Source organism: Drosophila yakuba, chromosome 2L (assembly GCF_016746365.2).
Source record: "Drosophila yakuba strain Tai18E2 chromosome 2L, Prin_Dyak_Tai18E2_2.1, whole genome shotgun sequence".
Lineage (NCBI taxonomy): Eukaryota > Metazoa > Arthropoda > Insecta > Diptera > Drosophilidae > Drosophila > Drosophila yakuba.
The window spans coordinates 22,410,770-22,426,993 of NC_052527.2; the positions used below are offsets into that span (position 1 = coordinate 22,410,770).

Below are 16,224 nucleotides of genomic sequence, written 5' to 3' on the forward strand. Positions count from 1 at the left end.
CTACCTTCCTCGAGATTTACCGCTGTTTAAAGACCGAACACCCTGACTTCAAATTAAACGAGTTGGTTGCTATTGCGGTAGATAGATACAACAATTTTATCCACTCAGTGACTAATAAAAAGACAGCGGACCTGTTTTTTGATCAGCTGTGCGATCAAACTACCAGGGCCTTACTAATTTCAAAACTAAGGTTCTCGTCGTCAGGGGTCTAATCGAGTACCGGGAAGAGTTGGTCTGAGCCTATATCCTATAACGAGGGAGAAAAAATATTCGTTGCTAATAAACAGATTAAAACAAAGGAGAAGCAACGTTTTAAAGCTGAGCAGATTGCTTAAGACAGAAACGTGACCATAAAAACCAAGACAGGGAAGATCTTCCATAAGTCAGACCTAAGAACCAAAAGTGGCACCAGATCTTTTTTGTGCGTTTCACACGCTCCAATACACGACCCTAATTATACAAAAAAAAAAAAAATAAATAAAAAAACATCTAACACAAAAAAATAAAAAAAACATCTAACCACACCAATGAATAACGCACTCTTACAAAGTAAAGCACAATCTTTCCCTTATACTTACACACTTCACCCCTCACCACTAAACTAATTTAAGCAACACCATAAAAAAGAATATTACTCATAAGACTACTCTTTCCAACCAATATTGCAAGTATCATTGTCGCTCATATGGTGGAAGCCGCGGATATCTTTAAATATGAGGCTCCGCTCGTCCCACTACAGAAGGGCACCGACTGGCGGGTCAACGGCCTTTTCAAACTGGCACACGTGGTTGACTTGGGAAGGCTCGAGTCGCTGATACAGGAGGCTCAACGCGAGGCAGTCCAGCTAACGGATCCCAGGATTGCAGCACTGGTGGCGCACTTCTTGGAGGAGTCGCAGAAGGGCCTGTCGAGACTGATGGGTACGCAGCGTGGACGCCGATCACTAGATTGGACTGGGTCCGCCTGGAAATGGATTGCGGGCTCACCGGATGCGTCGGACTGGGACGCCATTCTTCATGCCCAAGAAAACGCCGTAAAATCAGCCGACCAACAAGTACGGCTGGACTGTTTGATGCCTCGCACGAGTCCCTGAGGCAACTGAACGAGGTTACTGCAAGGGTCAATGCCATCGACGGGGACTTACACGCGGCTACGACCGTACTGCACAAGGCCTTGATCATCGATAGTCAGGTCGGCGAGCTGACTCAAGCGTGCCAGTTGGCTAAGACAGGGATTGTCAACTCCCGCTTGCTGGACCACGAGGAGGTACAATCGATCTTGACTGAAGTCAGGAACCTACCGTACCAGAATGCAGTTGAAGCACTGGAGTTTTCCCGCCCGTCCGTGTTAACTAATGGAACGGCGCTTCTGTACATTCTGGCCATGCCTAAGGTTGCCCCCAAGGACTACCGCCTGCTCCTTCTCCTTCCTGCTGCCCTAGAAGAAAAACAAGTCATGGTCAAACATGACAAGGTCACCTTAAACTCCGAGGAAACCTATGCCAAGGTGAACGATTGCCTCTCCATAGGCAACACAACTGTTTGCCCGGAAAAGAGTCTCCTAAAGATGGATGAAAACAGCTGCATCCCCAAGCTACTCAAGGGTGGTCAGGCTAGAGGCGAACAACGGGGATCGCATAGAACTGGTCGAGGACGGCACTATGTTCCTGTCCAACTTCAACGGAACCTTGGAAGCTGGACCCCGAACTAACAAATTATCCGGAACCTACATAGTTTAGTTCACGAATGAGACGATTAGTGTGGCTGGAAGAACCTGAACTAGCTACTCAACGAGCCACCTCATGGTTATGCCAGCGATACTAACAACAGTCACCGCCCTCGCTCCATTACGTAAACGACTTCAACTTGGAGAATCTGAAGAGACTCTCTGGGATGTCCGAGAGGGTGTCTTTCTCCTTCCTTCTGGAGGCCCTAGTCGCTTTGGTGTCGGAGTGGCTCTCTACACCATATGGAGGACGCTGATATCGACCAAGGGTATCCCTGTAGTGACAAACAACACCCCAGGCCCGGAGATGTTAGACGCAGGCCGGGCACCCAAAGCCCTATAATCTGCGGGACGCAGATCTTGAGTGGGGAGGAGTTATGAACCCTCTCCAAGTGCATTCCCCCCTCCCCTATCGACCGTCGTTCTCACACGCGCTCTCCCCATTGAGCCACTCGACGGTCATTCACTTTTAATTGCACTCCCAGAACGCTGACTTCGCCCCCCCGACTTGCCCATTAACCAGACGATATATTCGACGGCTGCGTCGGCTACAATGTGCCGGCACAACCGCCAGAGGTTCTGTAAGCAACCGCTGACTCGCATTTCGGCCGCTGCCCAATGGCTACGCGGGGTTGCGCCTCGCCCTGCGCTGGCTACAAAAAGTCGCACTCAGCACTGGAGCCGGAGCCCTGATGAGAACCAACGCCAACTCTAGAGAGCAGTCTTCGACAGACACCCGATCTTGCTAGTGAAAAAACTCCGCAAAGCCAATTTAAATCCGAATATTTCTTTTATTAATTTGTAATCCTAAGTTGTTTGATCTATTGAAATTAAAACGTTCTTGATAACTGATCTACTGAACTCTTCTCAATACTGGGGGAATCAATCCTAGGGTCTATCTTCAACTCAACACATGTTTGAAATGATGTTCATTGTTACTAGGTGAGCTATGCGGCGAGAAACTAACTCACTTAACTTACATGTAACAGCAGTTATCGATATGCGATGATCGATAATCATCGCAAAGGGTAGCGTCGTGAGCGCAGGCAGAAGAGGAAGAAGGAGTTATAAGAAAAAGGACAAGCATAGAGCAGTCGAAGAAGAACAAAGCGAGTTGAAAAATGTGCAGTAAAAAGATCGTCTAGCCGAAATATAATAAGCAAACTATTATAATATCAAAATATTACTAGGGATGTCGTGATATTAAAAAAATATTGTATCGATGATATTTTTTTTATCAAAACAAAATGATGATAATATTTAAAATATCACAAAAAAATATCGATATATATGATATTTCTGATATTTTTTTTTTTCAAATAAAATTTTATTTCCCCTCAATAAAAATATAAAAGTTTCTTATTAACTTAATTTTCATATTTAATTTCATATTTTCATTTAATCTTAATATATCCTAACTTAAATTAATGTATTTCTAACACAGATCATAATAATAATAATACGGATATAATACAGATAATAATAAATTCTCAGTGAAATTTTGAGCTTCTGAAATTTGAACATACGCACACATACATACACCTTATGACATACCTTCTTTTTCTCACATTTTACGAAAACATCTTTATGTTTATTTTTAAGGTGCGAGGACATGTTTGAAGTGTTTCCACAGGTTTTTATTATTCTTTCGAACAATTTGCATTTTGCAGTCCCGTTTTTTATATTTCTATATAATTTGATTTGATATTTATTTTATCACGTGCTCGTATGGTTGGTATCGCGTCGAAATCAAAGTGAGCAAAGAGAAAATATCAAAAAATATTGCAATACCGATATTTGGGCAAATAAAATATCACGATATAAATATATCATTTTCAGAAAAAATATCGATATATTGATATTTTGATATATTATCAACAACCCTAAATATTACTAAGATAAACAATTGTGCTAAACAATACATATCCTACCTTTTGGGGCTCAACCAATAAAACAATAAAAAGTTGACCCATTTGTAAAGTGCAGAAAGTTGAACAGTTGTGGAATTACGTCAAAAGTGCCAAATATAAAGTTGTAAATAAAAAGTTTTGAAAATTCGCAAGTTGGTTGGCATCGGTCGGAAATTTCTAGAGGCGTGGTGAGTTTCGCCAGTTGGTTAGCGTCGGTTAGAATTTTCTAGAAGCGTGGTGAATAAAATTGAGCTGCCATCAAGTAGCGAATACGAAAGCATGAGTGAGGAGGAGATAAAGGGAAAGCGATATGGTGCTGTCACACGGGCGTCGGCAAAGCGAGGAGACAAAAATGAAAATGCAGAAGAACAGCGTCTATCAGAAGAGTGTACAGACCAAATAAAAGAGATGTAAGCAGAGAGTAATAAAAGTCTACAACAAATAATTCAGCTGCTTACTCATAAGATTCAAGCTGATGAAATTACCCAGAAAGAGCCGAAAGTAACTGCAGACAATTTTGCAAAAATTGTACCCGACTTCGATGGCGTCAGCATCCCAGAGGAGATTTGGCTTGAAAATTTTGAGCAGAATGCAGATGCATATGACATAAGATACTAAGCGCTTGAAAGTAGTTTTGCTGAACGCTACAAAGGTCCTAGAGAGGTGCCTTGTGGACACAGGATCCGATGTGTCAATCGTATGTCAGTCTTTGTACAATAAACTTCAAAGTACTGTGATGCAGAAGTGTTATTCCGTTCTACGGGGCCTTGGAAGCGCTAAGACGCAGCCGCTAGTTTCATTTATGGGCAGAGCACACGTTGCTGGGATCGAAGCCATAGAAAAGTTTGTTGTGATACAATACAATCACATCGAGAACGACGTAATACTTGGCTTTGACTTTGCATCGCAGTTCTGCGTGACTTTAAATGACGGAGAATTCATCTTTACAAAGGCGCCAGCATTGCCGGAATGCGCTGAATCAAAAGAACTAAGTATGTACAATATTGTTGAGACTGGTAATAACATAGATGCTTCTCCACAGTACCAGCCGATGATCGAGTCAATGATAGGAGAGTACAAGCCAGCCAAAAACAACACTGAATGCCCGATGTCGATAAAGATCGTGCTAGAGGAGCGTACAAAACCATTTCGTCATCATCCAAGCCGTCACTCAGCTGTGGAATCCGAGTCAATCAGAAAACAGTCGTCGTGGTCAAGAAGAAGGATGGCACAGACAGAATCTGCGTTAACTTTCGTCAATTAAATAGTATGGTACTTAAGGACTGCTTCCCAGTGCCACGCATGGATGATGTGCTGGAACAGCTTCAGCCCGCAAATGTGTATGTAGTTATGGATCTGGAGAATAGCTTCCTCCACGTACCAATTGAGGAGTCCAGCCGCAAGTTTACAGCGTTCATAACCAAGGAAATGCTTTTTGAATTCAATCGAGCACCGTATGGCTTTGCAACTTAATCGTTTTGTCAGTTGCGTATTTGAAGACTTGATTGAAAAAGACGTCGCAGAGCGATTCAAGCGCCACAGCTACATTCTGGAGGTTAAAGCATCATATCTTGCCATGCAGAGATTACGCTACTACCTGCTAGGCATACATTTCAAATTGGTGACGGATTGCGCTGCTTTTTCGCAAACAATAAAAAAAAGGGGTGCCACGAGAATTTGCACTTTGGATACTTGCTTTGCAGGACTTTAATTTCGAAGTTGAGCATCGCTCCGGCAGAAGGATGAAGCACGTTGACAGTCTCAGCCGATATCCACAAGATATGCCGTAACTTCTGAAGTTGCAGCTAGATTAAAAGTTGCCCAGGAAAAGGATAACTACATTAAAGCTATAGCAGAAATATTAAAATTACAGCCCTATGAAAATTTTAAGCTGCAAGGTTGAATTGTATACAAAACCATGAACGGCAGTGAATTGTTGGTCGTACCCAAAACAATGGAGCACACACACTACAGCAGCAGTTCTGGATACCACATATGGAACGAAAAGTAGCCCAGCTGATTAACACTTGCGTCAAGTGCATTATTGTCAAACGGCGCTTCTGTACATTCTGGCCATGCCTAAGGTTGCCCCCGAGAACTACCGCCTGCTCCTTCTCCTTCCTGCTGCCCTAGAAGAAAAACAAGTCATGGTCAAACATGACAAGGTCACCTTAAACTCCGAGGAAACCTATGCCATGGTGAACGATTGCCTCTCCATAGGCAACACAACTGTTGGGAAAAGAGTCTCCTAAAGATGGATGAAAACAGCTGCATCCCCAAGCTACTCAAGGGTGGTCAGGCTAGAGGCGAACAACGGGGATCGCATAGAACTGGTCGAGGACGGCACTATGTTCCTGTCCAACTTCAACGGAACCTTGGAAGCTGGACCCCAAACTCACAACTTATCCGGAACCTACATAGTTTAGTTCACGAATGAGACGATTAGGGTGGCTGGAAGAACCTGCACTAGCTACTCGACGAGCCACCTAACTACAGTCACCGCCCTCGCTCCATTACGTAATCGACTCTCTACACCATATGGAGGAAGCTGATATCGACCAAGGGTATACCTGTAGTGACAAACAACACCCCAGGCCCGGAGATGTTAGACACAGGCCGGGCACCCAAAGCCCTATAATCTGCGGGACGCAGATCTTGAGTGGGGAGGAGTTATGAACCCTCTCCAAGTGCATTCCCCCCTCCCCTATCGACCGTCGTTCTCACACGCGCTCCCCCCATTGAGCCACTCGACGGTCATTCACTTTTAATTGCACTCCCAGAACGCTGACTTCGCCCCCCCAACATGCCCATTAACCAGACGATATATTCGACGGCTGCGTCGGCTACAATGTGCAGCGTCAGCAGGCGACCGCCAGACGTTCTGTAAGCAACCGCTGACTCGCATTTCGGCCGCTGCCCAATGGCTACGCGGGGTTGCGCCTCGCCCTGCGCTGGCTACAAAAAGTCGCACTCAGCACTGGAGCCGGAGCCCTGATGAGAACCAACGCCAACTCTAAAGAGCAGTCTTCGACAGACACCCGATCTTGCTAGTGAAAAAACTCCGCAAAGCCAATTTAAATCCGAATATTTCTTTTATTAATTTGTAATCCTAAGTTGTTTGATCTATTGAAATTAAAACGTTCTTGATAACTGATCTACTGAACTCTTCTCAATACTGGGGGAATCAATCCTAGGGTCTATCTTCAACTCAACACATGTTTAAAATGCTGTTCATTGTTACTAGGTGAGCTATGCGGCGAGAAACTAATTCACTTAACTTACATGTAACAGCAGTTATCGATATGCGATGATCGATAATCATCGCAAAGGGTAGCGTCGTGAGCGCAGGCAGAAGAGGAAGAAGGAGTTATAAGAAAAAGGACAAGCATAGAGCAGTCGAAGAAGAACAAAGCGAGTTGAAAAATGTGCAGTAAAAAGATCGTCTAGCCGAAATATAATAAGCAAACTACTATAATATCAAAATATTACTAAGATAAACAATTGTGCTAAACAATACATATCCTACCTTTTGGGGCTCAACCAATAAAACAATAAAAAGTTGACCCATTTGTAAAGTGCAGAAAGTTGAACAGTTGTGGAATTACGTCAAAAGTGCCAAATATAAAGTTGTAAATAAAAAGTTGTGAAAATTCGCAAGTTGGTTGGCATCGGTCGGAAATTTCTAGAAGCGTGGTGAGTTTCGCCAGTTGGTTAGCGTCGGTTAGAATTTTCTAGAAGCGTGGTGAATAAAATTGAGCTGCCATCAAGTAGCGAATACGAAAGCATGAGTGAGGAGGAGATAAAGGGAAAGCGATATGGTGCTGTCACACGGGCGTCGGCAAAGCGAGGAGACAAAAATGAAAATGCAGAAGAACAGCGTCTATCAGAAGAGTGTACAGACCAAATAAAAGAGATGTAAGCAGAGAGTAATAAAAGTCTACAACAAATAATTCAGCTGCTTACTCATAAGATTCAAGCTGATGAAATTACCCAGAAAGAGCCGAAAGTAATTGCAGACAATTTTGCAAAAATTGTACCCGACTTCGATGGCGTCAGCATCCCAGTGGAGAAACGGCTTGAAAATTTTGAGCAGAATGCAGATGCATATGACATAAGATACTAAGCGCTTGAAAGTAGTTTTGCTGAACGCTACAAAGGTCCTAGAGAGGTGCCTTGTGGACACAGGATCCGATGTGTCAATCGTATGTCAGTCTTTGTACAATAAACTTCAAAGTACTGTGATGCAGAAGTGTTATTCCGTTCTACGGGGCCTTGGAAGCGCTAAGACGCAGCCGCTAGTTTCATTTATGGGCAGAGCACACGTTGCTGGGATCGAAGCCATAGAAAAGTTTGTTGTGATACCATACGATCACATCGAGAACGACGTAATACTTGGCTTTGACTTTGCATCGCAGTTCTGCGTGACTTTAAATGACGGAGAATTCATCTTTACAAAGGCGCCAGCGTTGCCGGAATGCGCTGAATCAAAAGAACTAAGTATGTACAATATTGTTGAGACTGGTAATAACATAGAAGGTTCTCCACAGTACCAGCCGATGATCGAGTCAATGATAGCAGAGTACAAGCCAGCCAAAAACAACACTGAATGCCCGGTGTCGATGAAGATCGTGCTAGAGGAGCGTACAAAACCATTTCGTCATCAACCAAGCCGTCACTCAGCTGTGGAATCCGAGTCAATCAGAAAACAAGTTGACGTCTGGTTGCAGGATGGTATACTGCGCAAAGAAGTTGGAAAAGCCAGAAAGATTTTTGAACTGCATTAAAAAGGGAGATAAGCCACTTCATACCCTCCACATCGATCACTTGGGGCCCTTGGATTCAACGTCAAAGGGCTACAAATACATATTTGCAATCGTAGATGGATTTTCCAAATTCGTATGGCCTTTCACCACTAAGAGCACCGGCACCGATGAAGTTGTAAAAAAATTGAAGGAATGGTCTAATATTTTTGGTCAGCCGCTACGCATTATCAGTGACAGGGGCGTGGCATTTACCTCAAACAGCTTTGAAGAATATACCAAGTCAAATGGAGTTGCTCGCGGCAACGGTCAGATAGAGCGAGTCAAGAGATGCATTCTATCAATAATCAGCAAGTTATTAATTGATAACACTTCAAAGTGATACAAGCATGTATCCCAGGTGCAGAAAGCGATCAATGCCCATATTCATTGCTCCATAAAGAACACGCCATTTCAAGTAATGTTTGGAGTAAACATGAGGTATAAGGTTACTGACAATATACTTACTACTCTTGAACAAGACCTGGTGACAGACTTCGACGCCGAGAGAGCTGAATTACGCAAGGAGGTAAAAACACATATTCAGCAGGTGCAGCGAAAGTATTAAGACGGCTATGATCGGAAACGCAAGGGCGAGAATACATATAAAGAAGGATCTGTTTGCTATTAAACGAACTCAGTTCGTAACTGGCAAAAAACTAGCTAGCAGTTTTCTCGGGCCATATAAAGTAACCAAGGTCAAAAGAATCGGCCGATACGATGTACGGAAAGCAGCTCAGGTGGAAGGCCCTAATAACTGCAACATGTGCAGAAAATCGGAAGCTATGGAAGTATGCGTCTACAAATGAAGATCTATGGTCGTCTGGGTCAGACGATAGTGATGGCCGAATGTAACTGTAGTTATCGATATGCGATGATTGATAATCATCGCAAAGGGTAGCGTTGTGAGCGCAGGCAGAAGAGGAAGAAGGAGTTATAAGAAAAAGGACAAGCATAGAGCAGTCGAAGAAGAACAAAGCGAGTTGAAAAATGTGCAGTAAAAAGATCGTCAAGTCGAAAGTTGTCGTGTCCGAAGTAAGGCAAAGTAGTGTAGTCGTCGTATGTCCGGAGATCAAGAAGTGTTGGCAGGAGTCATCTTTTTATTAAATACCAAATATAATAAGCAAACTATTATAATATAAAAATATTTCTAAGAAAAACAATTGTGCTAAACAATAAATATCCTACATACATATAAATATCCTACATACATATATGTTTGCTCGTTGATGTATGGAAAAAAAATGGAACAAAGAGAAGACGGATTGAAAAGGAAAATGTCGATCTATGAGGAAAACTGAGTTTCTCACCTGCCGTTGTGTCGGAAAATTCACGGATGTGGAATTGACACGGAAAATAGTCTTACAACAGTGCGACCGGAATTGAATGTTCGGAGCTCTGCTGAAGACCGGCCGTGAGAAAATTTAAGAAGGCTCTTATTTTTCTTTACGGAACAAATAGACGGGAACTGCTGTCAGAAGAATATCCGGCTCGAAGGACCAATGTTTAGGGGAGCTCGTCCTCCAAGATGTGTTAGGCTGACTGTCGAAATTGGGACAAATTCCTACGGCGGAAACGAATAGATCGAAAAGGGGACCACCGAAGAAGAAGAACAGCAAGCGGGGGCGTCGTGGGCATAAGTGCGTTTTATTCGGGTGCATACATGAGACTAATTGTAGCTTAAGACTAGAGCGGCGCTCTTACCCGCTTTACATCCTTAAAGCGGGCTCCGGTGATCGGGTGCGCTTGGAGAGCGCGAGCTCGGATGAGAGCGAGAGCGTAAGAGGTGCGAGCGCGGACGAAAGCGAAAGCGCAAAAGGCCGTACAGTGGCGCCTCACATAAACAGATATAAAAAAAGGCATTTGCCTTTAATTTCGGCCAGACAAAAGTGCCCGTTTTACAAATCGAAAAATTCTTAAGATTTCGAAAACCGGAGCACCAATTTTATGATTTCAAATCAAAATTGTAAAAATCTTACGAATTCGATTACCGGAGCAAGCCTGAGTATAGAGTGCTTGTTTTTCCACTGAACAACAAAACAAATTATTTTTTCCACAATATAGAAAAGAAGTCTTCGTATAGTACTCTACTATAACGCATTTAGATGTACTTTTTTGGATATTTTAAGGAAAAACTCCGAAGTTTGCCGATTGCTTATATTTTTATTATCGTGTTTTATATACACACAGTTGTTCAAGAAATCTTTTTCAATAATATTTTAATTGTACAATTCTATCTTATGCGCACGGCGGTCACACTCAAAAGCTGGCTGCTGTGACTTGGTGTCAGCAGTGGTTTATCGATAGCAGTGCGTGCCTCTGTCACGGGCCGATAGTGGCAACGTTGGTGATGCCAGATGGTGGCGTTGGGTGCCTTTTCCAAGCTGAGAGCTATGAGAGCGCAAATGTTGAAACGGAAGGTGGCGGCGCGGGACGCCCATTGTTTCGGTAGCTCCTTGCTGACCCGATGGTTGTCGGAAGGAGTCCGATGTGGCGGTCAATGGCTTGATGGGAAAGCAGGCTAGTGTTCTTTCCCTCCAAGGGGGTGGGCTGAGCGCGCCCAGCATCAAGTCGCCCCCATGACACTCTGGTACCTTCGACCAGGGCTCGAGCGCCATGGTCATCCTAGTCCTCGCTTGTGACTGCCTCCTCCTGTTCCACTACCGGTTGGTTTTCGTCGCTGTCCTGATGGTAGGGCTTCAGGTGATGTATGCCCATGGTGCGACGGCGGCGACCCCGAGTGTCCTGTAGTGTGACTATGTTTGGCGAGAGGAATTTTATAACCCGATAGGGTTATCGTATTTTGAGGCCAGTTTCGCAGCGAATCATTCGGCCGCGTTTGAAAGGACGTGTTGGCGTACGAGAACCGAAAAGTCCAGTGCCGGCCTCCATTCTCTTCGCCTGAGATTATATTGCCGGCCTTGTTCGGCGGTGGCGCGTTCGGCGTTGTCGCGGGCGACTTGAAAAATGTGGAGCTGCCGACTCTTCCCCTCAGGGCCGTTCCTCGACCCGGAGATACCTCGTCGTAGAGCGCGTTGGGCAAGCGCAGCTCTCGTCCTTGAACCAGGAAGGCGGGGCAGAACCCGGTTGTGTCCGATACACTACTGTTGACGGCGAGCGAGGGGGATGAGTTCGACCCATTTACTGAAGGAGTCAAGGAACACTAGGAGGACTGTGTTCCCTTGTTTCGAACGGGGGAGGGGTCCCACGAAATCGGCGCAGAGTATTTGGAAAGGCTCGTCCACCTGTCGGGTGAACATTCTCCCGGCTGGCTTCTTTTGGCTTACCTTATATCTCTGGCAGCTGCGGCACCGTCGTACGTAGAGCGATACCTCCCGGAACACTCCGGGTCAGTAGTACTTTTGGGCCACCCGCGTACACGTTTTGCGTACGCCCAGGTGTCCAGCCGTAGGGTGGTCATGGCATTCTTCCAATACCCGTCCTCGATGGTTGGTGCCCACACACAACTGCCTCGGGGTGTAGTCCTCCTCCTCCTGGCGGAGTCCCATGCGTCGGTACAGGTGTCCGTTCCCTTCCCGAAAGTCAGGATACTTCGTTGGTTCCTGGTGGATTTTCTGTAGCGTATTGTTAATCCACTTTCAGGAGTTGTCCTGCACTTGTGCCTGTCGTACCGTGGCCAGCGGTTCGCGTGACAGCGCGTCGGCGACCAGATTCTGCGTCCCGCGTCGGTACTTGGAAAGGAAAGGAGTCTCGTCCGGGAAACGGCTGTGGTACGCGGGGCCTTTTCCCGAATGGTGCTCGAGGGGGCGAAAGGAGTCTCGTCCGCTCCCGAACGCGGTTCGAAGGGGGGGAAAGGAGTCTCGTCCGGGAAACGGGGCCGCTCCCGAACTGGGCTCGAGGGGAAAGGAAAGGAGAGTTGGGGAAGAAAGGATTGAAACTGTCCGGGTTCCGGTCCCATAAATTCACAATTATTTATTTATATTTTTAACTCATAGAATTAATTTGCGGCTAGTTTCACTACACACACACTCACATTTCTCCGCCTCCGCCTCCGGGGTCGGCCCGAGGTTCGGCTCACCCCATCTTCGATCTCAGGTGTCCTTCTTCCTGATCCTCCTGAAATCTTTCTGTCGGGGCGGTCGGCGTCCCACTCCTGTCCACGTAGCCATTGGTGTTTCCGAAAATGTTGGGTCCCGCGGGCATCAGTTCAGCTCGGCGATCAAGATTTAACTCCCCGATCGGCAAGCAGCGGTTCGTCCAGCAATCCGTCTCTGCCGCCGATCGCTTTGCCCGCACAAGCGTTGTCGCCTTCATCGATTTTTCTTATTAATTATTAGCAATGTTCAGTCTCAAAGCATTTTTGTGTAATGACAAAATAATAAAAAAATGTATGTTAAATTACGATATTTTTTGTTTTATGTTTAACTTTCATAGAAGGGAAAATAAATTTTTTTATTTTGTTTTTTTTTTTGTGTTTTTTTTTGTTTTTCTTAAGTGAAATGAAACGTTTCATTGATTATATATTTTTAGTCTATCCTTATGTACTTTATGTTTCTTTTGCTTTGTATCTCTAATTACTATGTTATCATTGTCTTCTATGGTTTCTACAGTATAAGGCCCTAAATATACTGGATCTAATTTATGACCCGATTCGTTCCTTAGTATAAATTTATCTCCTATTTTTAATTGAAAATCTGAAGTTTTCTTATCATAAAGTTTTTTTCTATAAGACTTAGCTCTTTCTAACACAAGTCTAGCTCTTTTATAAGCTATTTCTAATCTAAATTTTATTTCCTTAGAGTAATCTTCTACATTATACAGTGGTTCTATTCTATCTGTTTTATACAAATTTGCGACTGCCTTATTAATCTTCCAAAGACTAGTTCATATGGACAGTAATCATGCATGACTGATGGTGTTGTGTTGAAACAATATGTAAAATATTGTATCCAAAAGTCCCAATCAGTTTTATTTGCAGAGATGTATGAACGAATGTATTCATTGAATGTTCTATGACTTCGTTCTTTTGACCCTAAAGTTGGGTGATGATATGCGGTAGATTTTAGGTTTTCTATCTTCATGTATTTGAACATATCTAAAATAACTTTATTTTTATATTCGGTACTCATACGAGTATCCGAAATGGACGTCTTCATTGGACCGTACTTTAGTATACAATTTTCAAATATATCGCTCGCGACGGTCCACTATCACTATATCAAAAGCATTTGTTGGGGTTTCTGTGTGAGTCATTGGTGTCTTTGTATGTGTCGTTGTTTTCGACATTTGGCATTTATGACATCTACGTATGTACTCTTTTATACGACGAGTCATATTTTTCCAATTATAGTGTCTTTACATTTTCGCTAGCGTTCTTGTAATGCCTGTAAGACCTACTTGAATTGGATCGTCATGATATGTAGACAGTATTGATTGTATCACTTTTTCAGTTTTTATAATGGTCACCGGCTGGAGTAGCGCTACTCTTAATGATTTCAATTTTATATTGCCCATATTTTTTAAAATATCTATTGAAATGGTTTCCAAATTTCTTCACTCGGTGCCAATTTGAGTTGGCTGATTTTTAGTATACCGGCTTCCATTTCAAGCCTTTGGAAGAACTGACCTAAATCAAAAATTCCATTGGTATATAAATCGTCAACATCAATTCATGCAATAACTTTATTTCCTCGTTTTAGTAAACAAATAGATTCAGTTATTCGCAAGGTCACTACTTTTCGTACTTCATAATTTGCTAAGACTTCGTGTACGTTGGGCTTAGATACATTTTGGATACTTTGCCTAGGCAATAGTTCCTTATTTGTTACTGTACAGTTTTTATCTTGTCTACTTTGTTGCCTGTCTTTGCTTTGTTGAATGTCTTTGCGTTCTCTTATATTTTTACGCGAGAGTGCGTCTGCTACAAAATTATCTTTCCCCTTTTGGTATTCTACAGTGAAGTCGTATTCTTCAAGCTCTAACCGCATGCGAGTTAATTTAGAACTGGGATTAGTCATAGAAAATAGGTACGTTAAAGGTCTGTGGTCCGTTTTAATGGTGAAATGTTTGCCATAAATGTATGGACTAAAATGGATAATTGCCCAATGAATTGCCGCTTTTTCTTGTTCCGTTGTACTCTTATTGCTTTCTCCTTTTGTAAATGAACGTGATGCATAAGCTATTGGGAGCTGAATCCCGTTACGTTTCTGAGTTAGAACCGCTCCGCAAGCTTGTTTACTAGCATCCGTTATAATGCAAAATTCTTTGCGAAAATCAGGATATTGTAATAATGTGGGGTGCATAAAATTTTCTTTACGGTCTTCGAAGCGTTCTGGCATTCGCTTGACCATTCAAAAGGGACATTTTTTTTACATAATCTAGTTATGTGCCGTGAATAGTCGGAGAAGTTCCTTATAAATCGACGATAATAGTTGCAGAATGCTACAAATCGTCTTACGCTGTCCGCATCATGAGGGACAGGATAATTTTTGAAGACGTCATATTTCTTGTCATCTGGCAATAGTCCTTTGTCTGTGCATTTGTGACCTAGGAATGTCACTTCGTGCATGAAAAATGAACATTTTTCTGGATGCAACTTTAGGTTATATTTCCTACATACATTAAAAACGTCATTTAAGTTTTTAGTCATGTGTTTTTCGGAACATATAAAGGAATGCCTGGTTCTAATCCCGAGAATGATATAGTCATCATCCTCTGAAACGAATTTGGTGCTATTTAAGACCAAATGGTAATCGCGTGAAGCGATATGAGCCATTGCTCGTTGAAAAAGAAGATATATTCCTTGAGTTTTCGTCAAGATATATTTGGTGGAAACCTGACATCAAGTCAAGGCATGAAAAGTATTTGAATTTCTTCAATATGGCTAATGCGGGCTTCTGCAGTTTTTTATATAAATGGGTTCATCATCTTTAAGTCTTAATGTTTGTTTATAAAAGTTGTTTGTTGATATTAGTTCGGTTTCCAGTACGAACACATCACTATACTGTGTGCATAATTCAGTTAATTGATTTTTGAATTGGTCTGGAAAATTTTTCGTTAGTTTTAAAAGTACTTGTTCGCTTCTATTTTCAGTGTTGGTATTATGAATGTCATAATCTTTTAAATTTTCATATTGGATTTTGTTTACTAATAATATGTAATCATTTACTGTATTAATGTCTATTTTCCGAATAAATTGTGATCTGGCTTGCAGAAGAACTGTATCGTTGCCAGCGCTATATGTTATCGGAACATATATTGGATAATTTAAATTTTGGGGTCTAATTATAAACCATTCTTCACTTGGTTCAAAATCCAGTTGACAATTGAATTTCTTTATAAAATCAATGCCTATCCCATGGTATTGCAAAATTTGGGTCTACCAAATGAAATTCATGTGGAATAATATATTTTGTTGATAGGAGTTCTATTGGGATTGTTTCTCGAGACTTTATGACACCTTGGCCTATGCCTTCGATGTTTATAATTTTTTCATTTGAATTTTAAAGTTATCAGAATTTACTTTCAAAAGTGAGATATCTGCACCAGTATCTATGAGAAATGTTAGTTTATTTTTAGTTGAATCATTATAGAAAGTTACGAATATATTAAGAGTATAATTGATGGAATGAACTTTTACATTTATTGGTTGTTTCCTAAAGGGTTCTGTGAGTTTTCCGACGTATTTTGCGCGATTCTCACACTGCTATTATTATTATTATTACCCTGGCTGTAGTTTCCGCGGCCTCTCCCTTGGTTTTGGCCTCGTCTACCTCCACGGTTATTATTGTTATTATTATTGTTGTTATTGCTGCCTCGGTTGTAATTGT

General features: G+C 42.6%; 1 long non-coding RNA gene across 1 annotated transcript; it reads left to right on the forward strand.

The window, feature by feature from the left end:
* The first annotated feature begins 3,593 nt into the window (after positions 1 to 3,593).
* LOC122319506 lies at positions 3,594 to 7,782 on the forward strand. Its single transcript, XR_006245111.1, has 2 exons — positions 3,594 to 7,550; positions 7,606 to 7,782. It is a non-coding gene; the product is annotated as an uncharacterized LOC122319506 (long non-coding RNA).
* The last annotated feature ends 8,442 nt before the right edge of the window (positions 7,783 to 16,224 follow it).